The sequence below is a fragment of the Serinus canaria genome, chromosome 8 (assembly GCF_022539315.1).
Source record: "Serinus canaria isolate serCan28SL12 chromosome 8, serCan2020, whole genome shotgun sequence".
Taxonomy (NCBI): Eukaryota; Metazoa; Chordata; class Aves; order Passeriformes; family Fringillidae; genus Serinus; species Serinus canaria.
The window spans coordinates 15260412-15285919 of record NC_066322.1 but is presented as its reverse complement, the minus strand read 5'-3'; the positions used below and the strand labels follow the sequence as shown (position 1 = coordinate 15285919).

The 25508-nt window shown below is 37.5% G+C and overlaps 1 long non-coding RNA gene across 1 annotated transcript in view; it reads left to right on the top strand.

Annotated features, from left to right (window-relative positions):
* LOC127059841 (uncharacterized) overlaps positions 1 to 23306 on the top strand; it is a 43187-nt gene extending 19881 nt beyond the window's left edge. The window contains exons 2-5 of the long non-coding RNA XR_007778040.1: positions 3970 to 4092; positions 6206 to 6252; positions 17116 to 17181; positions 22810 to 23306. This is a non-coding gene — a long non-coding RNA (uncharacterized LOC127059841). The remainder of the gene's footprint in view (positions 1 to 3969; positions 4093 to 6205; positions 6253 to 17115; positions 17182 to 22809) is intronic.
* Positions 23307 to 25508: the final 2202 nt, after the last annotated feature.

Below are 25508 nucleotides of genomic sequence, written 5' to 3'. Positions count from 1 at the left end.
AGGTTCAGTGGCAAAGTTGCTGAATTTGTAATACTTCTAAGGCTGCCCTGACTTACACTGGGAATGGAATTATTCCTCGAGTATTAGAAGAAAATAAAAAAAGGATAGAATTAAAAGCTGCAAATATAGATTTGTATTTTGTATAGTGGGATCTGTCCCTGTTTCACTACAATTACCTATATGCCTAATAACACAATCAAACCTTTTTCTTTCTTGCCATGCAGGTCTGCAGGTATCCATCAAGCTCATGAAAAAAATGCTTATTCCAGTTTGAATGGCTTAACTGCTTTTCTGTGTACTGAATGCAGTTTACCCATGAGATCTTTGTATTAATTATGATATATCACACTGTATTTCAGGTGTATATAGTGCTGTGCATAGATTTAATAACTAGGTTTAAACAATTGTTTTGTATCAATGAAAAAGGAAAGATGAAGGGGATATACTTGCCACAAAGGGCAGACAGTCTTCTTCATGTTCAAGGGAGTGAGGTGGTGTTTTTTCACCAAATTAAATAGCTGGAACTGCAGCTTGATGACCATAAACAAGATAAAATTATGGTTTTTTTTTTTTGTTTTTCACTAGACTGATATAAAAAACTTCTCCTAGGAGTGTCTAGTTTTGGAATTTCCACTCTGTAATGAAATACGTGCTCTTCAAAGAAATTCTAGTTGTTCAGGTGGATTGATCCATGATTTGAGTAAAAGAATTTGTGCAATTAAAATAGAGAGTATCTTGTACTTTGGCTATAAAGCATTTAAATATTACATGCAGTGAAAAGTTCTCATTCAATGAAATTGTTTAATGGTCTGACAGATCACTTGTTTCAGGCAACTGAATAGTAAACTGTATCTACTGATTAACAATTTGGGGCTTGATACTGTAAATAGTCCTATGAGTAATCCCAGTGAAGTAATTTCTTCATAAATGAATATTTCTAAATGCTGCAAAAGAGCGTAGTGCTGTATTCTAAAAAGATACTGCTTTTTGGAATACTTTCCTGCTTCCAATGCAGTGTCCACTGCCAGCCTATGCATCAGCTTCAGGAAGCAGCATAACTGTTTTCTCAATTTTTTTCCCCCAATCTGTGAAAAATTCCAGTCTTGTGAAAAGCACTAATTAATGCCACTGAAATCTGTGGCGTTGGACCCTTGTGAGAGTAGCTAAATCAGGATAAACTGAGTGGCATGTTTGAAAGTAGTATTTTATGGCTACCAACATTTGAGCCAGATAGCAACCTGGCCAACAGTTTGTACTTGCGGCACTTACTCTTCATCTGTGAAGAGCAGAGACTGCTGTGTGAAGTGTTGGGTGATGGGTTGTGTCATGAGGGGCTCCATCAGTGTAAAGGTTGGATGGTACACACATGGCAAGGCTTATTCTTAGAAATAAACAAGTGTTGGTAGGACTGAAAGGCTGCGCTGAAATTGCGGGTGCTCTGTGGCCCGAGTTAGACCTTGTCCAGCCTTGAAGGCCCTACCAGTGACACAGCGGGCCCTTGTCCTGGGTGCCTGGAAACTGCGTTTTCTAGGAGAGGCCTGGGGCTTGCGGGAAGGTCGCTGAGTAGGACGCCGCGGTTTGCTCAGGGCAGCCTGAAGGGCAGAGCTGTGCCCTGGCCCAAGCGCGGGGCAGAGCGGGCGGCTGCTCCCGGCCGCGCAGCCCCTGGCGCTCGCCTTCGCTCCGCGGCCGTGCGGCTGGGAGGGATCCCCGGCCCCGCCGCTGCCCCCGGGACTGTGCCGCAGCGGCGCGGGGCCCCCGGGGCGCCTCGGGCTTGGCGGCGCCGGGCTGCAGGCGGCCCCACGCCGGAGGCCGCCCCCCGGTGCCGCCGGTGCTGCCACCGAGTCTCAGGCGGGCGCGGGACCCGGCGGCGAGCCAGGGCCAGGGCCGGGGCCAGGGCCAGGTGCAGGGCCGGGGCCAGGCTGCCGCCTGCTGCCGGCCGCCGCGTGGGTAATCGCGCGTCCCCCCTCACTGCTGATTTGCAAGAGCAGATTAATCAGAGCGCGCGGCTTGATGAAATTTGCTGTTATTGTGCCCATTTTTAGAAACATCTTTTATTATCTTCATTATTCATTTACAGGGGACCGGCATCAATTATGCAAATGAGTTCACAGACTTTGCAGATTACTTCATTTGCCGCTATTGTTTGTGGAAATTTAATTATTAAATATTATTAAGCTTGCGTTTTCTTCAATTTTCCGAGGCTTAGTTTCATTTGATTTTTCCTCCAGCTGCTCTCGTTTCCTTTCAGTGCCAAAACAGCTCCTCATCAAAGCAGCTCTGGCATGTGAAGACCAAATAAAATCTCCTCAATTTAATAATTTTGATGTTAGTCCCTTGTTCTCAGCTGCTTGCTCAAAGCAATGCAGAGAGAAACGCAGAGCACATTCAATTTAATGAGTAGAAATTGAATTCAAGTTTGTTCGGAATTGACTTCAATTAAGCAGAGTCTTAATGATAAATTAATCTCTTTTCTTTATTCCCTAGAATTTGTTTTTCAAAGTAGGAAATTGGACTACATTGAAAGACCAAATAAAGAATACCAATTTTAACTAGATTATGGAACCGATAGCAAAATTTAATTCTTTATAGTAACGTACTTGGACAAATAGCATTCACTCTATGGCATGTATTATAATTTATATTCATTGTTACTACTAACACTTTCATGGCATGGATAAAATGGCAGTTGAATTAAATATGGGCCTGTAATAGACTTCAGAGTTTTAATCTTTATTAAGAAACTCTAATTGAATGCATAATTAGCTTTTCAGGGTCTAGGAAACTAGGTTTAATATCTATGTGGGCTGAAAACATAGATCAGGCATTTTTTTTAAGAGCTTTTTTCATGACTTTATTTTTTAGGAGAAATTATCTTGTAACACGGCTTGTATAAAAAGCCACATTTTAACTACATTGCAAGAAGTTACATATAGAGGAGCAGTAACAAGTTTTTTTGTGCTCTGAATGCCCAAAGACAGCTCTTGCATTCTGGGTCAATGGTGGGTAGTGCAGCCTTCTTCCATTAGAACAGGTAGCTTGTGCCTGTCCCAGTTGAAACACAAAGGCCAAACAAGTCAATGCTTTTGAACAGCAATGTGTCCTTTTCCTTCTGTGCTGCAGTTCTACCATGCTTAGACACCGTAGTATCTTAGTTATTTTCCATGATGGTATTCTTGTGGTATGACGACCATATGCTCTATATTTCTGCTATTTCAGAGAGCAAGCGGTTTTTTCAAGAGTGGAGAGTAATTTGGATGCCTGCTCTAGGTTTTCAAAGGTGATCAAGCATCCTTATGATCTTGAACTCTTGGTCTTAAGCTGGCCATCTCATGTCACTGGTTATTTATGAAACTTTGATCCCTTTACCCCTCTCCCCAGTAGAAAAAACCCATTATTCTACTGAGTATGATCAATCTTATAGAAATATCACTAGATAGGTAATCTTCAAACCAAGCTCTGTCTCATATATGTATATGTATAAATTAATAAAATATCCACCCACAGTACTAGCATTTTAGAACTATTGTGCAAACATTCTTTCCAGTGATGTCTCAGGTACGAAAGGATTTTTTTACTAAGATTAATTACAGATTCAGGAGGGGTCAAATTCTGTGCTTTTGGTTTTCAGTGAAGAGAGTGGTCAAGTTCAGCCACCTGAGGAACATTCAGTCTTCTGCTTTACCTTCTTGTTAAAATCTGTGGTTCCCAGGCACTGGGAAATACAAAGCTTTTTAGGTATATATTGCTTTTTAAATAAGAAGTAATAAATTGAACAATTTCCGTTAGACACCTTTTACAATCTTTTCTGGCCTTGTGGGCACCTCCCACTGTGTGTCCAGCACTGGAATGTTTCTGTTTTCCTAGAATTTCCTGTTATTTTTTTTTGGTGTAAAGGGTCAAGAGCCTGCTAACAGACTGCACGGCACGCAATTGAAAATATTTATTAATGCAACACATTTATTTTTACAGATCTGGGAGATTAAGTTTTACTGCTTGAAGGATACCCATATTCCAAAGATTTACTTCAGTTTTCTGAATGTGTTTTCCAGTAAATAGCCATTTGGAAATGGGAACCAACTTTCTCTGGAAATGGTAAAGTTTTGTTAGTCTTAACTTACCATATGTTTTGGGGTTATGGTTTGGTGGTGAACATGGTGGTTCTGGGTTAACAGTTGGACAAAATGATCTTAGAGCTCTTTTCCAGCCTTAACAATTCCATGATTCTGTACTTCAGAACTGCAGTTATTTAGAAAGATATGAAATAAATGTTTTTACAAGAAATTCCAGTTGCAGTTCATACCTGGCTGTGTTGTTCCATGTAGAAATCAGTCCCTCTGTTCCAGTCGACATAGACCAGATTTATAAAAACATTAAGGTGCTCAGAGTCGCAGAAAGACTTGTAGAGGTGAGAGATGTCAAAACTCTATCAGTCTTTGCTGCCTACATGTCCAATTGAACCTGGGCTTGGGCATGACATTGTAGGCGTCACACACATGTGTTCCAACAATTGATTACATTATAAAACATCTACAAAGAAGTCATTAAATTAGTGTTCCTGTTAGAAATAACTGTACTATAGTAGCACTGTGGTACTTCATATTCCCTTGTATATCACTGATCCTCTTATCAATTTCTTCATTGCAAAAGCATTAAAGACTTTTATTGCATATAGATCTTACAAGTTCACTTTAAGGTCTGACCATTAAACCAAGCTGTTTTCATCTATTTGTCATCATTTGCAGTAATGGTTCTCTAGTTTGGTGCCTGCCTTCTGCAGTCCCAGTGTTCTCTGCTTAGACTCCTGTGAACACCTGTGCAAATCACACTGCTATCTCTTCCTTTCATCTGGAAAAGCCCTACAGGGGCATATGTGGTACAGTGAAACAGTTTCTCAAATTTACTTTCACAACTGAATCTGATCTTGGTGAGCATGTCCCTGGTATTGCCTGGTGCATTTTCCCAGGAGATTTGGCTTTTTTGAATCTCTATCAGGCAGAAATGGGATGGCTCCATAAGCAAAATTCAGCCAAAGCAGTAAGTTTCTTGGCGAGGAAAAGAGCCATAAAACAAATTTCAACTAGTGAAATACTATTGTCTAGATAGAGTACAAGAAGTGGGGCTACTGCAGCTGTGATATTACCAGGGCTCTGTCTGTATATAGACCTTTGGGTTACTGTAATTCTATTGTTAATTAAGATCATTAGCCTCTGTGTGGTTCACAAGCTGTGTAAGTGTGTCCTTAAGTTCACAGTGGCTAAATTTTGCTTTCCATTCTGCCCTTCTAAACCAAAGACAGTACTGTTAGTTTTACTACTGATTTCAGCAAGTGTAAGTAAAAGCATTTCCCCTGAATAAAATTTTGTGGGCCACTTGGAAACACTTCTTAAATAGCACCATATAGAATAAATGCACATTTTTCTCTCTTGTCCATAACTGTGACCTGAGAAATAATATTATTTATAGCTCATGATGGAATATCACAGTTGTATTAAAGTGTCACTGGAATGAAATTTATGTAATAGAAACATCCCTGTGTTCTTTAAAGTGATTACTTATAATTATTTTTTTAAAATCTCTGTTCTTATTGTAGCTATGCTTAAAATCACCATTTCCATTGTTTGTGTTGAATGACCACATTGCAAGTTATATTTTGTTGTTGCTTACTGCTGGGTTTCTTACACCTTTCCCTGGAGCATCTTCCCTGCAGGAGATAGGATGTGAGACTAAATAGCCTGTGGTTCTGATCATATTTGGCAGTTCCTGTGATCCTAAGTTTGTGTGCTGTATTGGAGCTTTGAAATTCTTGCATTAGATGGGATATGGTTGTATTGCCCCAGGGATGCAAAGCTAAAGTACCAAAGGAACAAATTAACAGGATGTCACATTAAAATAATTTTTCTACTCTAATTTAGGTAACTAGATTAATGTGAGTTCATTTAGGAATACTTAAATATAACATAATCACACATAAATGATGTACAATATCAACAATAATTAAGGTAGAAAAATCAAATTTATGTAAAAAGGAGTCTAGACTTTCGGTGTTTGTACACCTCAAATACATCTGCTGAAAGAAAGTAGAGTCAGAAGGGAGCAGTTTAAATTCCAAATAATGCAGTAAATAATGACTTTGACTCTTGGAGTCTTTCTGTAAGGAATTTTTTAACACCTGATATTTGTCTTCTGGTCTATTTTCCATTGCCAGGACTGGTCAAGCCCTTCAGTCCACTTGAAAACACTTTCCTATTTCTGGTAAGTACTAAAGCAATGTGACCACCACCTATAATAATAATTCATGAAAATATGTGTATTTTAAGTGTTTTTTAAATGTGTGTGCTGTGGTTCTATTTTATGAAATGTACGAATGGCACAGTGCCTTTTGGCATGGATGTTTTAACTGCAAAGCAAGTTTTAGGGGTGAAATGCAGAGATGGGCTAGAAGAAAAAGAACCTTTGAAGTTTGTGAGGTAAGTGAAATAGACTTAATATATGATTAATAAGTGGAAAAACTAATTTTCAACTGTTTGTTGAAAAACAAGGAGTTACATTCACTGGAATAGGTCAGGTTACCTTGAGAGTACTAGCACTAATAATTCAGCCTGGATAAACAGGAAAAATACATATTTTCATTTTCCCAGAATAGATTTCTTTTGCTTTTTAATTTCCTTATAAAGATAAAATACTGTTTATCTATACAGGAACAAAATTCTTTAGGAGAGTGTCAATGGTTTTTACTGTGTACCATTTCATCTTACTGCAATACAATTTTAAAAATTATTATTTAATTATTAACTGTGACTATTAAGTCACTTGAACTATGGAGAACTAAAGTGAAAACTCCAAATGAAGCTTGTTAGGTTTTGATGCTACATGAAACGGAAAAATCATCCATTGACTGATGATAACCTGCTGTTTGAAATAAGCATTTTTATTAAGACTAAAGGTGGTTATTGCATTCCATTGTACAGCTTCCTGGAAGTTTACCTAATTTTAGTGGTTCTATTATATTGCACAGAATGAACTCAGTTTCCTGTCTGCAAACTTTGTAACTGAGCAATCAGTTGGCTGAAAGACAAGCTATTGACATGTAAGAGGAACAGACAGATATTTAATCAAGACTCTGCTTAGATGGAAAATGAACGAGTGCATTATATTGCTTGCTTCTCTGTGTAGTGCATCTTAATAGAGAATATTCACCTCTGTGCCAAAGTTTTCATCCTGTGAACTTTTGGATTCAGAGCTTTTCCAAACCCCTGTTTAATTGGTGAGAGAAATTCAGTGCTGAGCGTGAACATCTGAGTGATTTATAGCCTATTCAACACTACTGGTGTGGTAGTTTTGCAGAGATCATAAGCAAGCAGAGAATTTATCCTAATTATACTATATATGTATACTGTGCCTAATACAAAAACAATCTAGAAGTAAACCAAGAGAAGTCATTATTAGATTCTGTTCCTCAGAAGCTTGTTTTGTTTGCTGTTAATGCTCATCTTACAAATGCTGTTGAGAGATCCACCTTTAAAATATCTGCTAAAAAAAAAAATATTGCTTGAACTTTCTTAGATTGCAGTCACAAGCACTTTTAAAGGAAATGTAATGAAATAAGGAAAACTAAGATGATGAGTGAAGAAAACATGAATCAGATTAAACAGGACAGAATTAGTTGGAGAATGTCAACAATGGAGATTTCTGCTGAAGCTGCACTACTGTTCATGTGGGTTTGTCATGGTTTAACTGAGCCCCACACCCACACAGCCACTTGCCCGCTCCCCCACAAGCAAGATGGGGAGAAAATCAGAAAAGTAATAGTCAGAAAACTCATGGGTTGAGATAAAGACAGTTTAACAAGTAAAGCAAAAGCTGTGCATACAAGCAAAGCAAAACAAGGAATTTGTTCACCAATTCCCACAGGCAGGCAAGTATTCAACCATCTTCAGGGAAGGAGGTCTCCATCAGGCAAAAAGGTCATTTGGGAAGACAAAAAACCATAACTCCGAGCATGTCCTCCTTCATTCTTCTCCCAGATTTTCCATGCTGATCACGGTGCTATGTGATGTGGAGTATCCCTGCGATCATTTGGGGTCAGCTGTCCTGGCTGTGTCCCATTCCAGCTCCTTGTGCACCTCTGCTCTACTCACTAGTGGGGTGAGAAGCTGGAAAGGCCTCGATGCTGTGTAAGCCCTACTCAGCAGGAACTAAACCATCTCTGAATTATTAATGCTTTTGAGCACTAATCCAAAACACAGCCCCATATAAGCTACCATGAAGAAAAATAACTTCTTCAGCCCAAAACAGTAGAAAGTGTCAGTTTGCTGTGAGCATGGGAGGGTGTGTACAGAACACGGTAAAACTGTCCTGAAGTGCATTTCCCACATAACTGATAAAAAAAGTCTTGCTAAAAAAAGGAAGTGACAATCCATGAACTGTTCCAGTGTTTTAGCGCAGCAGATTTTCTCCCATCAGGCATGAGAGTTACAAATGGAAGTATATGCATGTCTTGGGACAGTAGTGTCACCAAGGTGAGTCACCTCAAAAGAGAACAGTTGGCGGAAGTGCTGCGTTCTCCTTGAAGGAAAAGGCACCAGTTGGTGGCTGAGTAGCTGGTTAATAGGAAGCTTGTTCAGAGACTCTGTCTGAGTCAGCTATCTTTTTAGCCTGCTTCTTAAACAGATTGCCCAATGCCTATCCCAGAGAGAGGCTGCCTGGGAGAAGGTTTGTGTATGATACCAGCTGCTTTATCTGTGGGTGAATTAACTTGGTCTTGTTCCACCAGTATAGTAACTTTCATCAGCTTTCAGTTCTTAGAAAGTAAAATGTTTTAGACTGACTGAGGTGGTGCCTGTTACCCACAACTTCTATAGCATTAGTCTTTGTTCTTAACTCTGGCAAAATCTATTTTCCACTTTAGCTTCTCAGTAGTGAGTAGTAATTATTCAAGGTCTAGACTTGAGATAGATAAAATAACCAGCAGTATCATGCCCATTAAGCTGTCAGTTTTCAGCAGGACACTTGGGATATTACCTATGGCTTCCCGTCTTCCTGACTTCCTCCAACAATTTCTTCCATCACCTGTGTCTCCTATGCCCTAGAAACTGCTGTCTGCAGCCTAGTGGATGACTCATTTAACGTATCTGTCATGTTGTGAAGTTTTTGTAGGAGCTGGATTAAATGAAGAGAAGGTTGGCTGGTCTGACTGAGGAGCTTCAGGTCAGGGAAAGCTTTCTCTCCATTAGGACTGCAGCAATTGGAAGAGAAGAAAAGTAGAAGGCAAGAACAGCTTTGTGGTGAGGTAGGGTGAGGGAGGCAGCAGAGACTGGATGGAGATGGCTGAAGTACATATGCTTATTGGAGTATAGGAATATTAATTCTTTTTAGTGCCATATTGGATACTTTGAGAACTTTTAATGAAGCCTCTTACTGTCAGCTTTTTCAGCCTTAGACTTTTAGCACACAGGCTCCTCCTAATGCTTGCAGGCATTAGCTGTTCCTGCTTTTGGAAAGTTGGAGGGAAATAACAGAAGTAGAGGGGTGATGTGGAAATATGTCTTCCTGGGGATGAAAAGAGTGAGGCATCTTTTCCTCCCCTCCCAAACCTGAGTCTTTTGTGGTGCTCACGCTAAGTTATAGAAAATTCTGAATAATTCTGCACTCTGTGGATGTCAGCTGGTTTTTACAATAGGTTTTTAATGTTCCCAAATATAATGGTTGTACAATGGTAAGGTAAGCAGTGAAAATTCTGATATATTTTTAAGTAAAATGAGAGAGAGAGAGAATTGCCCTTAAAATTGCATTAATTAAAAGTCATCCCTTTAAAATGGAGGAGAGAGTTATTTTTATGCAAAGATTTTTGATGCCAAGACAATAAAGAAAAACCACAGTTTTTTCCATTAAGCTTGTATCATGTTGTCAGCATTTGCCCATATGGAAAACATATAAATTGTCATGAAAACATGAAAATGGGACAATTTAGTAATGTTTTGAGTAGGCTTTATAAATATCATATGTATTTTTAAATACATAAGTGATGCAGTTTTAAACACAAAAGAGCCACAGTTGTGGCAGCCAGATTTTGCTGTGTTCCCAGAGCAGCAAAATTAGCAGAGCTGCAAATGTAGTTATTCAAAAGTTGAAAATTTGGAATAAGTCAGAAGAAGCGTTAAGAGATTTGGTGGGAAACCAATAAAAGCTAAAAGCGGCACAAATACAGATTCTTTTTTCTTGCCAGAGGTCAGAATTTGTGTGTATGCTTTTAGATTTAACTGAACTTTTTTCTTTTTTATGAAGACTCAATCATTTAGCTTGACAGCTTGGTGTCAGGGGCGTATTTTCATCTCATGGGTGGCTGAAGTTGTGGTATTGTTGGGCACAGGGTAGAAATGTGAGCAGCTCTGTGACCTTTCACCGCGTTATGAGCTTCTGTGGGTCTGGCAAGTACTAAGGCTGGGTCTACAGGTTTATTCTTAACCTGCTGTTAAACATACCAGTTGTACAGAATGTCAGAGCTCAATAGGCATGAATGGAAAAATGAGGCTATGCATTAGCTGAGAATCTGGCTCATTATGCAGAGAGGAGGAATCAAAAGCATCTTTGCGGGCTTTTTTCCCCTTACCTTGTTCCAGTACATGTCTTCCCTGTAGGTTTTATGTTGAATTTGTGATGGCCTCAGTTTCAGAAAAAATAATTTTGAGCACTGTTGAGTATTATTATGTGTATATTTCAGTAATTGATGCAGGCCAGAGACTAGGAGGTGTTTGGCAAGCAGTAGTGTTATTTTGCGATCCACTGTGCCTGGGATTCCTTCACAGGCTAATCATTCAGTAGCTTTCTGCCAAAACCCTTTCTGACTTGATTCCCTCTTTGTAGAGTCAATAATATTCCTTTCTTTCCCACCTTGTACAACCCCTTCCTTATGGAGTTTAAAGTCTCCAGAGCACATCACACGTGCCTAGCTAAGGTCTTGTAGTACTACTCCACTGCACCTCCTAATGTATTAAATTGTCATTCACTGGTGTTCTGGGTCTTGAAAACAATGTCACCTGATTGTACTGGCTTAGCCTGCGAGTCTCCTGAGGCACCATCTGAATGAGAATAGCTCACATCTCTTCTCCACAAAGGCCAGCTGGTGTGCAAACCCCACCTTTTTTTCTCTCCCTGCAGATTTGTGACCTACCAAATGGAGGTATTCCATCACTGGGGAAGCTGTGCTTCCAGCTGTGGGTTTTTTTACTGTTTTTCCCCTGGTGCTGTGAGAATCTGTTTCCAAAGCTGAAGAAATCTAACTCAGAATGGCAGTGCTTTTAAAGAGTATTGTAGAGGGATTCTATGTTGGAGCCTCCTGAGAGGGAGGAAAGAGGACATGCAATTAAAAAATAGTAATTCTTGCTGTTAGTGACATGACAATAATAACAATGTCTCTCTTTTAAAAAATTCCAAGGATGTTCCACTGATTCATATTTATATAGAAAGCGATATTGGAACATTTATTTCATAGCTAGTGGCTAAGGGATAAGATAAAATTCTGGTGCTGTATTTATATTCTGTTTTGCAGACATATCTAATCTTCAGTGGCATGAGAAATGTTGTAGAAAAGTATGTCATCAAAAATTGCTTCAGCATCACACTTAAAAATCTGTCCTCTGGAAAACAGGTCAACTTTCACTGTAGCTTATGGTAATACACACAGACACTACAGAGTATTTTATATCTTATAATGGAGATAGTATAGATAATAATATACTTTCATCTATTACTTTTATCAGATCATCTTATCTCCTTTGTGGCATCAAAAGCATGAATTCAGAGAAGATTGAGACAGAAGTGTCTGCTTTATTTAATACGCACATGAAGGGCCTGATTCTGTTTACACTGAAGCCAGTGGAAATTTCTGTCCTTGATGGGAGCAGAAACAACTGAATTCTCCTCACAGCATTTCATTAGTGTCCTTTATGGTATGCATGTGGGGAATGAAGACTGACCTCTCAAATCATGAAGATATTGTTATAATTGGAAAGGTATTAGTGCTGTAACTTTGTCATCAATTAACAAACGTGTCAGTTCTGTTCTGTCAGGGTGTGTGCGTGACCTCTCAGTGTTATGGTATCTGAGTGCTGGCAGCAAAAAGAATTCAAAGTAGCATGCATATACATTCTCTTTGTCTTCCAAGTAATTTTTCAGGGTTTCCAGAAATTATTGTCTTGTTGGAGATGTGACAGTGCAGGTCATTAATGATTGGCACTTTTCTCCTATTTTTCAGTCGTCTGGAGTATGGATTAGGAGTTTTTGCCTTGTTGTAGAGTTATTTGGAAGAAGATGCTGTTTATGTTTCCTGCAATTGTCCCAATTCACCATGTAATACTGACTTTTCAGTCAATGGTGTGTTAAAGTTTTTTTAAAAGTCTTTTTTTATGTTTGGAAGAACTGCAGAAAAAAGACTAAAGTTTTAGAGTATCTGTGAATCAAGTCTTTGGCAATGCAGTGGACAATAACCCTCTGCATTTGGTTTGAGAGGAAAAATATGAGCAATTTCATAATGTTTTCATTCATCCAACAGCTTCTTTTGACTTTATGGTAGCATTAATAGGTTAAAATAACTGGGTTTTTTTGAGGGGTCTTTATTATAGAATATAATGGTTTTTTTCCCTGCTGACCATATTATTGCATATTTTTAGTTCCCTCTGGGGAAGAATGTTTGTGAGAGAATTCATTTGATCCCAATTGTTTGCCCTTCTGCATCTCCAAAGGAGGTTGAAAATCAGCTATAACTGACAATCTGAGATCTTTATATGCTTCCAGAATAACAGCTTAAATGTAAAAGTCAGAAGTTAAATAGGCAGGATAACTCTCAAGCCAGTATTCCTAGGCACCTGTGAGATCAGACCAGTTGAGAGTCACTTTTTCAGAAAGGTTTTAGAAGTTCAGCTCACATAAGCATCAAATTATCAGGGTATTTCTCTCAATTTCATTGATTTCCTGAAACTGTAAATTGAAAACTCAGTCACATTTTTAGGCTTGTGAATCAACCCTTCTTGTTGTATTTAGAGTTATTTTTTTCACCAGAACCAGGCAGGGTAAGAAACTGTAAAATTCTTCTATAAAATAGTTGAAATTTTAATTAATTGCAAAAATCTTCTATTGATCTCATTAAAGGGATTAGTATTTTGTTTTATCATACTTTTGTTTGTCTTTCATAATTTTAAAGATGTCATGTTGTTCATGAGCACAATGACAGGATTTTTCATTTCTTTTTGGAGACACTAAAAAAGGTTCTTAATTTTGAAATAACAGTTTAGAAAATGCCTTTTAAAGTCAAGATCCAGTTAGATGTCTTTAAACCTTTAGTGAGATTTCTGTACTTTCATTGATGGGGTATGGAGAAAATGTTTTCCTTGTTTTAGATTGCTTTAAGAGACAGAAGGCATCTGTGGTGAGTCATGGAGGAGTTGAGCTGTGTTACGTTACTAAAATGCATTTTGGCAGCAAACGGAGAAGTAGCTACTCTCTCTGTTGTGAAACAAGAGAGTCTTTCAACCCATTTTTCAAAGTGCTCACAGTTCTTATTTGAAGGCAAATCAAACAATAAAAGTAGTGAGCAAAGAAAATTAATGTGTATCTGGAATACTTTAATTAAAAATAATAATTATAATGGACCCATGGTGCTCATGACCTCCTATTTTCTTCTTATTGTTGATTGATTCTGCTAAATTTTACCCTCAGTAAATTATGTTGCTGTTTTGTTACATTTCATATTTGATTACTGAGAGATAGTGAACAATTTAAATGGGACTTTTAGGAAAAAATGAGACTCTGGTTTTGAATTGAAACAGTATCTGTTAAAATAAAGAAAGTTGTTTTATTACAGTGATTATTTATAATAAAATATTTTGCAATAAAGATCTGAAGAAAGAATTAAGCATAAGAATTAAATAGTTGGAAGACTCTCTTGAAAGCATGAAGCAACTTGTAACTTCCAGGAAATTAAAATGCAGCCTTGGTAGCGACAGAATTTAAACAGAGCAACTATGGGAAACAATTACATTATTTCTCATAGAGTCTTTGCTTCTAACTGCAAGTTCTCTGTTTTAGTCTTTATCCTGGAATGCTGTTTCTTCTGAGTGTGCTGTCTGAGTGAGCTCTACCACAAGAATCCTCTTTCTGTTAGTAGCATAAGCTGGTTGTGCATGAGCTGTTTCAGCCTGGCAGCCTGTTCATGTTCTGCCAATAGAGTTAAATTGCTCATAGTGTTGTTACTTGATGCACAGCCTTTAGGACAGATCTTTCTTCTCTGACTCTGTAACTTTAGAACAAACTGTAATTTCACCTTAATTTGCAGTGGTTCATGTATTTCACATCATAGTCTGGAATGGTTTAGATATTGTAGCAAGAAGAGGGGAATGACTGTCTTTACCATGAAACCTTAAAAGTAAAGTATGACACTTCAGATATTGAGGTGTATGAGAGTGACAGAGTTTGCTATCAGAGCAGTAGTCTTTAAAAGAGGATTGTGGTTCAATTGTCACAGCTTGTTGGAAACAAAAACAAAACACTAGTTTATTTAAGAACACCATCTTTTGTTATGTGCTCAGTAAGACAAGAAAAGTGACTCAAAGCAAATCTCATCTAATTCTGAATCTTTTCCTCTAAAACTTGAGAAGTTTACATTTACTTTTTTGTTTTTTTTCCAACTTCTCCATGCAAGAAAATATTGAAAGTTGTTCAAGGAAATGAATATTGTCAGAAACTTCCTGAAAGTAAGTTTCAGTCCACACTAAGAAAGCATATTGATATTTCTCAACTTTGTACTTGATTCTTGATACTGGACATCAATGGACTCAAGGCTGTGACTAAATTTATACATGTTTTTAAAGGTATTGCTTGAAGTGGCTTATGTCCAAAGATGTTTAGAATTTGAGCCTCATTTTTTTCATTCAGAGAGAAAGATGGCAGCAAAATGCAGGACTGCTCATATGTCTTCAGGTGGCTTAGATATGGCATAGAGTAAGGGTGGAAAATGAGCCAGTTTTGCATACTTGAGAAAAAAGGAAAAAAGAATAACAGACTTCTGTGGGGAAAAGGTGAAGCTATGTAGTTCCCCTGATACGTCTGTGAGCAAAATGTATCCACTTCCTCCAGAGACTGGCAAAATGGGAAGAACAAAAGCAATGCTATTCTACATTAGAACATAATGTGATGGTAGATTCAGCTTCTGAAGGAGAGAGAAACAGAAAACAATTCTTAAACCTCAGGAAGTATACAGAATGGAAAGTTATAATGGTTAGACATGGTTTATCCAAAATATTATTTTGTAGCTTTCAAATGTATGTTACCTCATGAGAAACTCAATCTGTTCTCAGTGTATTTTCCAACTTCCTTGTTTCCTGACCAAAACAGACTTCATGGAGTCTTACTGTCATATTTTGAATATGAGCTCTATCTACAATTTGGTGGAAAGGACATGTACAGAATAGTCACAGAATCAAACAGAATAGTCACAGAATCAAACATGCAAAATTCAAGAAGTAGCTGTATCTGTCTTGCAGTTTATTGTTTTATTTTGCCTGAAAGAAAGGCGGTATGCAGTTACCTAGTTGTGTTCAAATGCTGTAATAATTCAGACCACATAAGAAAAATGGCCCATCATATATAGAGAAAAAACATAGGAGAAGTATTCTTCCATGATTTTTTTTTTAAATAAACTGTCAGAAGATAAAACTTGTTAAAAAACTTTTATTGTTATTTAGAACTCCAAATAGACTTTAAATAATTTGATTTTTATAGACTAGTAGTCTTTAATAATCTCTATTGCAGAATCTGAAGTATACCTGTTACATACTGGTAAATTAGTTGTCAATCCCTTGGGCAGTACATTTTAATATCAGTATTATATGGTAGATGATATAAATCTTGTGTATGGTATTATTAGCTTAGGCAGCTGCTGACTTAAAAAGGCCAGTTTAACAAGTCACCACTGTATTATGTTTAATTAGGTACAGTTTATATAATGAGGTGTTCAGTTCTAATGGAAAGACATGCTGTGAGCAGCACATCTGCAGGAATAACTATTACAATCAGCATTGCAGAGACCCATGGAACTGCAAATTAGACTTACTTATCTAGAAATAAATTACATCCCAATGCCTTCATAAAGCTCATTAATTAATTCCACTGGCATAAAGGTCTTTTTCTTAATTTCATGTTCCATTAGCATAATAAACACAATTTGAGTTACAACAGTATGATCAGTTTAATGGATGCTATTTATTTTAGTTTTTTATTTAAAGTCCCGGTAACATAGAATTAACATCAATATGCTGTTTGGTCCTTTATTAAAAATTCCCATAGGATAACCAGCACAGATGTTCAATACAGCATCATATATTTGCTGCATTTTATGACTTTACTAATTGGCCATATGGAAAGGTGTTGCTTGGATTTCTTTTTTTTTTTTTTAATCTGATAAATTGTATGGATTGTAATAGTCACAATTGGTTACTATGTGAAATTGGACAGGTTAATATATACTGCATGCTGGGATCAAAACAAGAGTAAGCAAAGTTTTTATGTATGTGGATTCATAGTGAATAGTAACAATGTACTTCCTGGTGTATTACAATCAGCTTCATTTATATGTAGTTCCTGACATTATTGTAATTCTTTAATTTATGCAGACCCTGTCTCATCAGAATGAAATGCTGCCAGCTATTTGTTTAGTCACAGTTACCTTATAGACAACCTAGTTCTTCCATTCAGCTTTTCTTGAGTCCCACTATTAATGATAAACTACACTCTTAGCAACATTTATAGTAAGATGTTGTATGTTACTAGAACAAGGGGTTTTATTATTCATCTGTCTAATACTGATTATAATAGATGAAATCCATACCTATGATTTTTAAAATTTTTGTAGGCTAGAAAAATGTCTTTAAAAATTTGGTTTTACCTTATATTACCCATTTATGCCAAAGCCTAAATGTAATATCACCAAGCTAATTTTGTCATCAGCTTGGTAGAAATGTTTTCTAAGGCTTATCTCTTATATTGTTTTTGCATTTCCTGATCTTATTTCTCCTTTCTGCATTTTGTATCAGTGACTATCTCTGCAAATATCTTCTCTTTCAGCCTGTAATGCAGCCTTTCAGCCCCCTTCAAAAGTTGCAGCATGGCTGGGTAGTACTCACACATCAGGTAAACTCATAATCTGATTTTTCATGTAAAAACTGATTGCTGTCTTTATGCTTTAATTCACCTTTCTATTTCTCCCATGCTTTCCAAAATCATCTGAACCTGAGTAATTTATTTTTGCCATTGTGATTTCCTTCTATTACATGGCCTCAATTATGTTATCAGCAAGAGTTGCACCAGAGCAGATGAGGGCAGGTTGCCCTAATAGTGTGTATGTCTGAATGGGCATACACATACACAGGTATGTAGTTTTCAAGGATCACATGGAAGCATTTTGCTTTAAAAGATGTATTTTTAATACCCCCAGCCTGGCACATGCCCATACTCTTAGGATGTTTGAGCTTGGTTTTTTTTTAACAATTCCTTCTCATATATTTAATGACTAGATTTTTTTTTTTTTTTTTGCATTTAAACATGGATATAATCTTAAGAATGGAATTTTACCTTGAAATTTGGGGTTTTATTGTAATTGGAATTGTCTAGCCACATGCAGAAAAAGAACTTGCCTTTAGTATCATCCCTTGTGGGTGACTGAGCTGTAGAAAGCACAAAGCAGTGTAGATTGCATAAAGCAGTGAAGTTGTATGATCAGAGTAATGTCTTTCTTTGTAAATTCTGTTTAGTGCAGATGTTCAAATGAAATTTTTAAAATGAATCACTATTTTCTGATGTTTCAGTGTTATGGGTCCTAAGACACACATGTCAGAAAAAATGATTTTGCACTGAAGGACAAAGCTAACATTATTACACAGCTGCATTGTCTGTGAATATAATGAAGTCTTTTTGTGCACTATATAGTCGCACCCTGAAAAGATGAAAGAGAGGTGACAATAGGGGATTGATTCTGTTCCACATTTAAGAAACAGTGACTTGAAAAGCTTGAGCATTTTTGAATTCTTACATAGTTATTTGTTATATGGTTCAAGCTGGAAATATGCATTACTGGTTTTTGACAACAACAAAAACAAGCTGGATAAATAGTGCCGTGGCCTTTTCCAGGTGATTGGGCTGGTTGTGATTACATGGACAATCACGAACAGTTTTCTTTAGCAGTGTAAAATCAACACTGTTCCAATTACATGGGTGAGTATGAGCTAAACCTTGCTCAGGTGGCAGCAAAATGCTAGAGGGGATGGTCTGAATGCATTTGGAACAGAGGGAGAGGCAGATAGTACTTTTGGAAAGCAGGGTATCAGAATGATTCAGGTGATGATAGCTCTTACTGCACGGCTATGAAGTGGGAGTGAAATAAGAAGCTGAGCAGTAGGAATCCACAGGGGCTCTGCAGCCACCTATAGAGCTCTATGTTGATTCCTTTATGCTTTGTGTGCCTTGCTGTGAGAGCTTAAACTTATCTCTTGCTGTTAACCTGTGTTATTAGCTCGTGTTACAAGGGCAAACATTCTTGAAAATTTTATACTCAGGAAGAAGGTAAAACCACATTGTTTTACATCTGGTTGTAGAGACTTATTTCTGTATTTTATTTGGATATCTGAATCTATAATTCCAGTTCACCTACAAAATTATTTTCATAATGACAAGTAACTGGCATAGAAGATTTTGGAGAATCTTCTACCTGCCATTCCCCTGATCTCGGAGCACCTTAGGTATCAGCCTATATAAAGCTGAGCATTTTGATTTGTGTGGCAGTGCATTGGGCATCTGACAGCTTGTTTTTTTTTCCCTCAGCTGTTCTTTTTGTCATAGACACCACTGTCCTATCTCCACTTCTACCACCAGCTTTGCGCTTTGCAGCTGGACAGACAGTAGCTGGCTTTGTAGGGTTGAATGCCTGAAGTGCACACAGCAATTTTCTTTGATCTGTTGAATTCAGATTAACAAAGAACTCTTGGAATCAGAGAAAGCAGGTTCCTCATGTTGATACTTACTGATCTGATCTTTTACTCAATTGTGTCCCAGTGATGACTAGGTTTGCTTAGAATCTGAGTAGATGGAGAAAGAAAGGATAATGTTTAGGGCATAGGTCCTAAGACACACATTAGAAGGAGATGAGTGTTTATTGAAGGGCAAAGCTATTTTTATACTGCTGCATTGCATATAACTCTCTGCAAGGAGGAGTTCTGATGACAGGCTCAGAAAGAATAAGGAAAAAATCTAGCACAACATGAAGTTTTCTGTGTGTAGGCTAAGTCTTCTTCTGAAATAAGGCATCTTTTGAATATTGCTTGCTGTCTGATAGAGAGAGAGAAGTAGCAGAGAATCAAAATTGAATTGGCTTCTCACAGTGCCTGAGGCTTAGGGTAGAACTTTGTGTCACTGAGGAATACAGAAAAGCACAGCTGCAAGTATCATTTCACAGACATGGCTGGTCCTGGGAAAATTTGGCTAGGGAAGAGGCAAATTACTGCTAAGTTTCACCAGAATCTGATAGACCAAGTACAGTCAAGTCAGAAAAAACAGCTTTGCCACATAGACAGAAATGTCATCTGCATTCAGGTGGAACTGTGGTGTGTTGTCTGGTCAGTGAGGCTCTGACAAGAATATTTTTACAGAAGTTGAGAGCTTCTCCAACCTCTCAACGATACCTAGAGACTTATCTCATCAGTGTCCCAATAAAAAGAGATAGGAGATTTCTTATTTATTTAAAGCAGTGTGATGAGTAAAAGTACTTTGTAACATAGCCTTAATATAGACATTCACCAGATGCCAGGTTGGTACAACTAAGAAAGATGTTAACACAGTTAGACATGTTTCTTAAAGCCATCCAATGCATGTGATTTCCACAGGATGTTGCAGATGCTTTATTTACATCTTGGTGATAAATATTTAAGGAGCACAAATATTTAAAAATCTTGTAGGACTACGGGTGTCACTTTTCAGAATAGAATCTATTCCCCCTCGTAGTTTATATTGGTGATTCTGTAAGTACCCATGGAAATGTATGTACTTCTTTCTGCTTAGGAGTGCTCTCTGTAGTCTGTCCTTTGCATGGTCTCCAGGGGGCAATATCAAATACCATGCTCAGGCCTTAGACTTCAGACCACAAACTGTAGGTTTCTCATTGTTGATTTTTTTCCTCAGTTCATGCTTAAAAAAGGTAGATGAGTTCTAGGAAAAAAATCAGAAATATATAGAGAAACTGAACAGTAAAAATATGTTGAATCCACAAGCCTTGTAACCTGTTTCATTTGTTTAAGCAGCCACTTTTAATTATAATAGGTAGTGTTGCACTCAGGTACATGTTAGTGGTACTTGAAAAGAGCACCTAAGAAGCAAAGGATTTGTAGAAATTCAGTACACATATAGCTGAACTCCTTTGAGAAGTTGCTTTCTTCATGTCATAGTGCTTGAAGTTAATGGACAACTGAAAAAGAACGGCTGTATGTGTCATACATTGAGTGAAGAGGACAGACTTAAAGCCATTACTGTCCAGAAAAGAAAGACAAAGGCAGAAATTATATTGCTTCCAGATGAATCCTAACTGTTCCCCAGATTCTGTGTTAGCATGACAGGCTATAGGAAGGCCATTAATCGGAAGGTCAGATAGCACAATTTTAGTCAGATTTTCTTGATTGAAAAAGCACCAAGAAACTCTCTAGAATGTTACAGAATCTACAAAATACTCTTTAAAAACTGGTTTAATGGCTTGATGGCCTAAGTGACAATTCCACCTGTCATACTAAAAAGGAAAGTTAGCTTTCAACACTGTATGGTAGAAGTGCTAGAAGAGCTGAGTTATGCTGTAGTTTGAAAAAACCAGTTAATTATTTTTTTTGTTTCTTCAGAATTCTTTAATGCAGCTAAAGCATAAACCTTAAAACTCCCTTCCATAACTGCTGTTCTTGAATTGATCTAATGTCAGCCCTCAACAGCTTCTTTGCTCCTGAAAAAGTATTTTGGTAATAGATTTTTATCAGCATTTTCTCTTTAACAGTTTTTAGAAAATAATAATTTGATAGTTAGCTCCCTCACACTCTAATACAGATTTTTTGATAACCCTCATCAATCATACTCACTATAATATAATTCAGGTGTTTCAAAACAGTCCATTCTTGACATCAAATACAAACTACAAAACAGGTACTTGAATATATGCAACATGGAGAACTCCACTAGAGATCATTTGTGTGTTCCTGTGAAAAACATGTCTCAAACCCTTCTCTTTGATTAGCTGATGTGTCAGCTAGAGCTTTTAGTACTTGTTTTCTGACTGTTGATTCCTCCCACTTTTCAGTCATCATAATAGCCTGTGTATTTGCTGGGCATCTGTATAAAGTTGGTTTGGCAGGAGGCATGGCTGTCTACTTCAATTTGCCAGTCTTGAAATTCTGAAGTTAGACTAGAGCTGAAATGATGATGGAGACAGAAAATCTTAAAATCCTCTTTTTGCGAACCAATAAAAGTTTCTCAGCCAAAAAACCTCTTGTATTTATGGCCCCATAATTAACATAAGGCAACGTTTGCTTTTAGGCCTTTTGTCACCTTCGTTCTCCTGTCACTTTTCATTCTTAACTCTCCTCCTGTCAGTAAACCCACATGAACAATAACGGAAAGATCATTCTTTTAGTAAAATAAGTACTGCAATGCCTCATTGCTTGAGCTGACTTATCTGCTGCTTGAAGCTTGAATAAATGTCCACAAGTTGCAGTAAATCTGTTTCTCTGTAATGGAGCAAACCCCAAATACTGCATAGTAAGAATCATTGAGCTAGAGTCACTACAGCTCTAATTCTTGTATCCTTGGGCTCTCAGTACTTGTTGAATACCACTTGCAGTTTTGGATGAGAAATTGGACAGGCTACAATAATAAGTGGTCTAGTTAGTGCTGGCTGCAGAATAACTACTTGTACCAAACAAATGGTGTTTTGCTGTAAGAGGGGGAAATGCTACTGTTTTAGATTAAAACCTTTCATTTTCCCATTTTGGTTGCAGACATTTTTCTGTACACTCTGGAAGTACAGTTCTGAGGAAGGTAGAGCAGATGTGCATTCAGGCAGTGGTATTTTGTTATTTGACTTAGTGTGAGGAGAGCTAGGTGACATTTTAAAGGTTGTGTTATGTAAGAGGGCAAATAAAATTATTGAATGATGTCTTTTGGCCCTGAAAATTAATTAACCTGGACTGTGGGGTTTTTATTGGATACATTTTCAGAGACTTCTTTTCCATTTCATTGTATTAGACTGTTAACAGTCTTCATTAGTAATAGTTAATTAGTCTGGTTTGCAGCAATTCTGACACATTCAGCCCTAAGAGAGGAAAAAAATACTGGTATAATGTCTATAGAAGTGCTCCTGCTAAATTTTTTTACATGTAGTGATGTAATGCATTTGGATGAATTGTTTTCACAGTATGTAGAAACACAATTTTTGAAGTGAGAGAAACTACCCTTTGTGCCATTCCTAAATAACCTAGATTTTTTTTAACTTTGCATTAAATACATGTGACTTCACTGTTCATATAGCTTGTCATGAAAAATATCAGTGTCAACTGTTCCCTTTATGCCTTTGTATTATATAGTTGTCAAAGAAAAAAATTGCATTCTTCCTTTCCCTTAATATTTACCATCTTAAGAGATTTTGTTGTCTGTTGAGCAATATCAGAAGGAAATAAATGACTACACAGGATGAAACTTCCAACTATAAGACTCATTGTCTTTCTCTTTATTTTTTAGGCCATTTTCCATCTGTGCAGTGAAATGGAGTGCTAGTGCCCGATGTGTTGGAAACTTCACTGCTTTTCACTTCTGTTTGGCTTTTTACCTTTTGCTGTTCTTTACCCTGAATAAAATTCCGACTTGTCCTGAAGTATTTATCAGTTAAATGTGGCATTGTAATCAATTTTATGAGTTTTTAAGCCAAAGTGAATATCAAATTGCAGCTGAGGGCACTCAGCACCGTACAGGGTGGGGCCCACAGTGAAAGCTGACATTTGAGAAATAAATGTTGTATAATAGCTGTAAGGATTTGTGAGATTTCATTGTGAAGTTTTGTGTGAACTGGTGAAAAATTGTCATGGATAGAGTAATGCACTTCACTCACAAGAAAGAAGAAACAATGCATTTTGTTTCTATCAGGCAGTTTGTTAACAAAGTTCTGTGGTAAATGTGACTGCTTTAACAAAAATCCATGGCAATGTACATGTGATTATTTACTGCTTGTGAACAGGGTCAGAAAGAACTGACTGAGACCCTCATGTTGAGTCATGAGGTTCAGAAGGGACCCCTCTTTCATTCTGAACTCCTCAGGGGGGAGTTTAGATGCAGCTAGATACAGATTTGCCCAGACTTGGTGAATTATTGTTTATGTCTAAAGGATTTTATATGCACATCCTTTTCTCTATCTCACTTAGATAAGATTTCAAAGTTTCAGTGTGCTTATTCCCAATCCACTTACCAAGTATTTAATTCAACAAGTATTCCTACTCAGGGACTTGTCCTAATGTGCAGCCCATTGGCCATTCAGGAGAGCTCAATGGGCCCTGGGCTGCCCATAAGTATCTGGAGTCAGATGACTGAGTTGTAGTCATTTTTGTCTACTGACTAGAGATGTTAGCTTTGTTCAGGTTTGGCTTGAGTGAGGCATTGACCAGTGCGGTGGTTTGGAGTGTGCCTTGCTCAAATTAGCCTCTGGCTATTCTGTTGATATGTCTCCCCTGAATCCACTTTCAGCTGGATGCAGCCATCATTACCAAACTATCCTTTAAGACCACCACTGGTGATTAGCACTTGAACAGATTTACAGGAAATAAAGGTCAGGTTGATAGAGAGAAGGAGAAGCACACTGTCACAAAAAGCATGATGACAGGACAGGATGTACATAAGAATGTATCCTGTTTTCATAGGATAAAATGACTGCCCTGGGCAAATAATATACTGCAAGATGTATGTCCTGATTTTAGATAATGCTTTAATGGCAATTTATAATTTGGAAAGCACTCCAATCCCATATATATTGCATCTAGCAACAAGCCTGCAGGTTTCCTTGTGTTTTTCATTTTTACTCTCACGTGACAGCTTAACTTGTTACTACTTGATTATAATTAGGTGCTTGATTTTCATCAACAATAATTTCTAAGTGGAGTACTTTATGTCTTTTTAAAGCAGGCTTTGCTTAATATTTCATAGTTTCAGCCAACAACATGAATTCCTCTGCCTCAGTTTATGTTTGCATACTATGAGTAATTTAGCCAACTCAAATGTAATATTCAGCATTAAAAAAATTGTGTGTAACATTTTAGGCTCCTACTGATGTTAGGAGTAAATTGAACTTAGCCCTGATACTATGTTGCATTAACCTCTGAAATCTTGACTAAAACTGATTTTTCAGGCCTTGAAAAACCCACTTATCTTTTGTAACATCTCTTTTATTAGCATAGCGTGCATCTGTTTTAATTTTGTTGAACAGTTCTAATTTTCAAGTCACATGTTTGTTGAGTTTCTAACCCTGAAGAGCTACTGAGGATTAATCAAAGGTTTATCTGTGTAGAGAGTCTTTTGATTCTCTTCCTTTTGCTGTCTTTAACAGGACATCGCCTGTGTAAGCAAAATCAATGTTCAATGTTTGTTAGAAATGTTGGGATGTTAACATAAAAGGTTCTGTCACCCAAACGAGGGTCCTGGAGAAACTGGAAAACTGCTTACATTTACTTCAGTTTTGCTTTGAGTGCCACAGTCTGAGGGGGGGAGTTCTGGCAGCACCCAGATATGTGCACATGGGGCTGAGTTTCATTAAACCATTTTCCGTGCAAAGTAAAAGTAGTCAAAAGAAACTGAACAGTAAAGTCTTACTGGAAAATTATTACTGAAAAATTGCTTGAATACTCTGTGTATGTAAAATATATGAATCCTGATTGGTTTCTAGAGAGACTGTTAGAGGCTCTTGTAAGGACACTGGTGGAAAAATGGTTCAGGGTTATATAGGAAAAAAAAGAGAAATAGTTTTAAAGGATATTTTAGTGAGGGAAAGGTATGAGGCAGGAAATTCATTGCAGAGCATGACATGGGCAAGAAAGTGATTTGAACGGGAAAAGGAAAAAACTTTTCAAAAAACGAGTGTGGACTATCAGTGAAAAAATGCTGGCTACTCAAAAGTATGTTTCTGTGAGAGAACTGACCCATGAGGCCTGAGCTCAGAAAGAGGTTCAGGAAAGAGAAATGTATGTGGACCCTTCTGGTCACCCAGAAAGAACTGTATGTGGAAGTCTTGTAAAAACCTCCATGTTTGCTGGCTTACATGTATATGTAAGCCGGCAAACGGGGGGAGGTGTGAATGTATGGCAAGTGAGTACATATCCTGGAGGGAAATCTGGTAGTCTAACATGGGTCTTGATAACGAGAGAAGAATCACACTGAATGTGCTCAGTTGGAGGGGA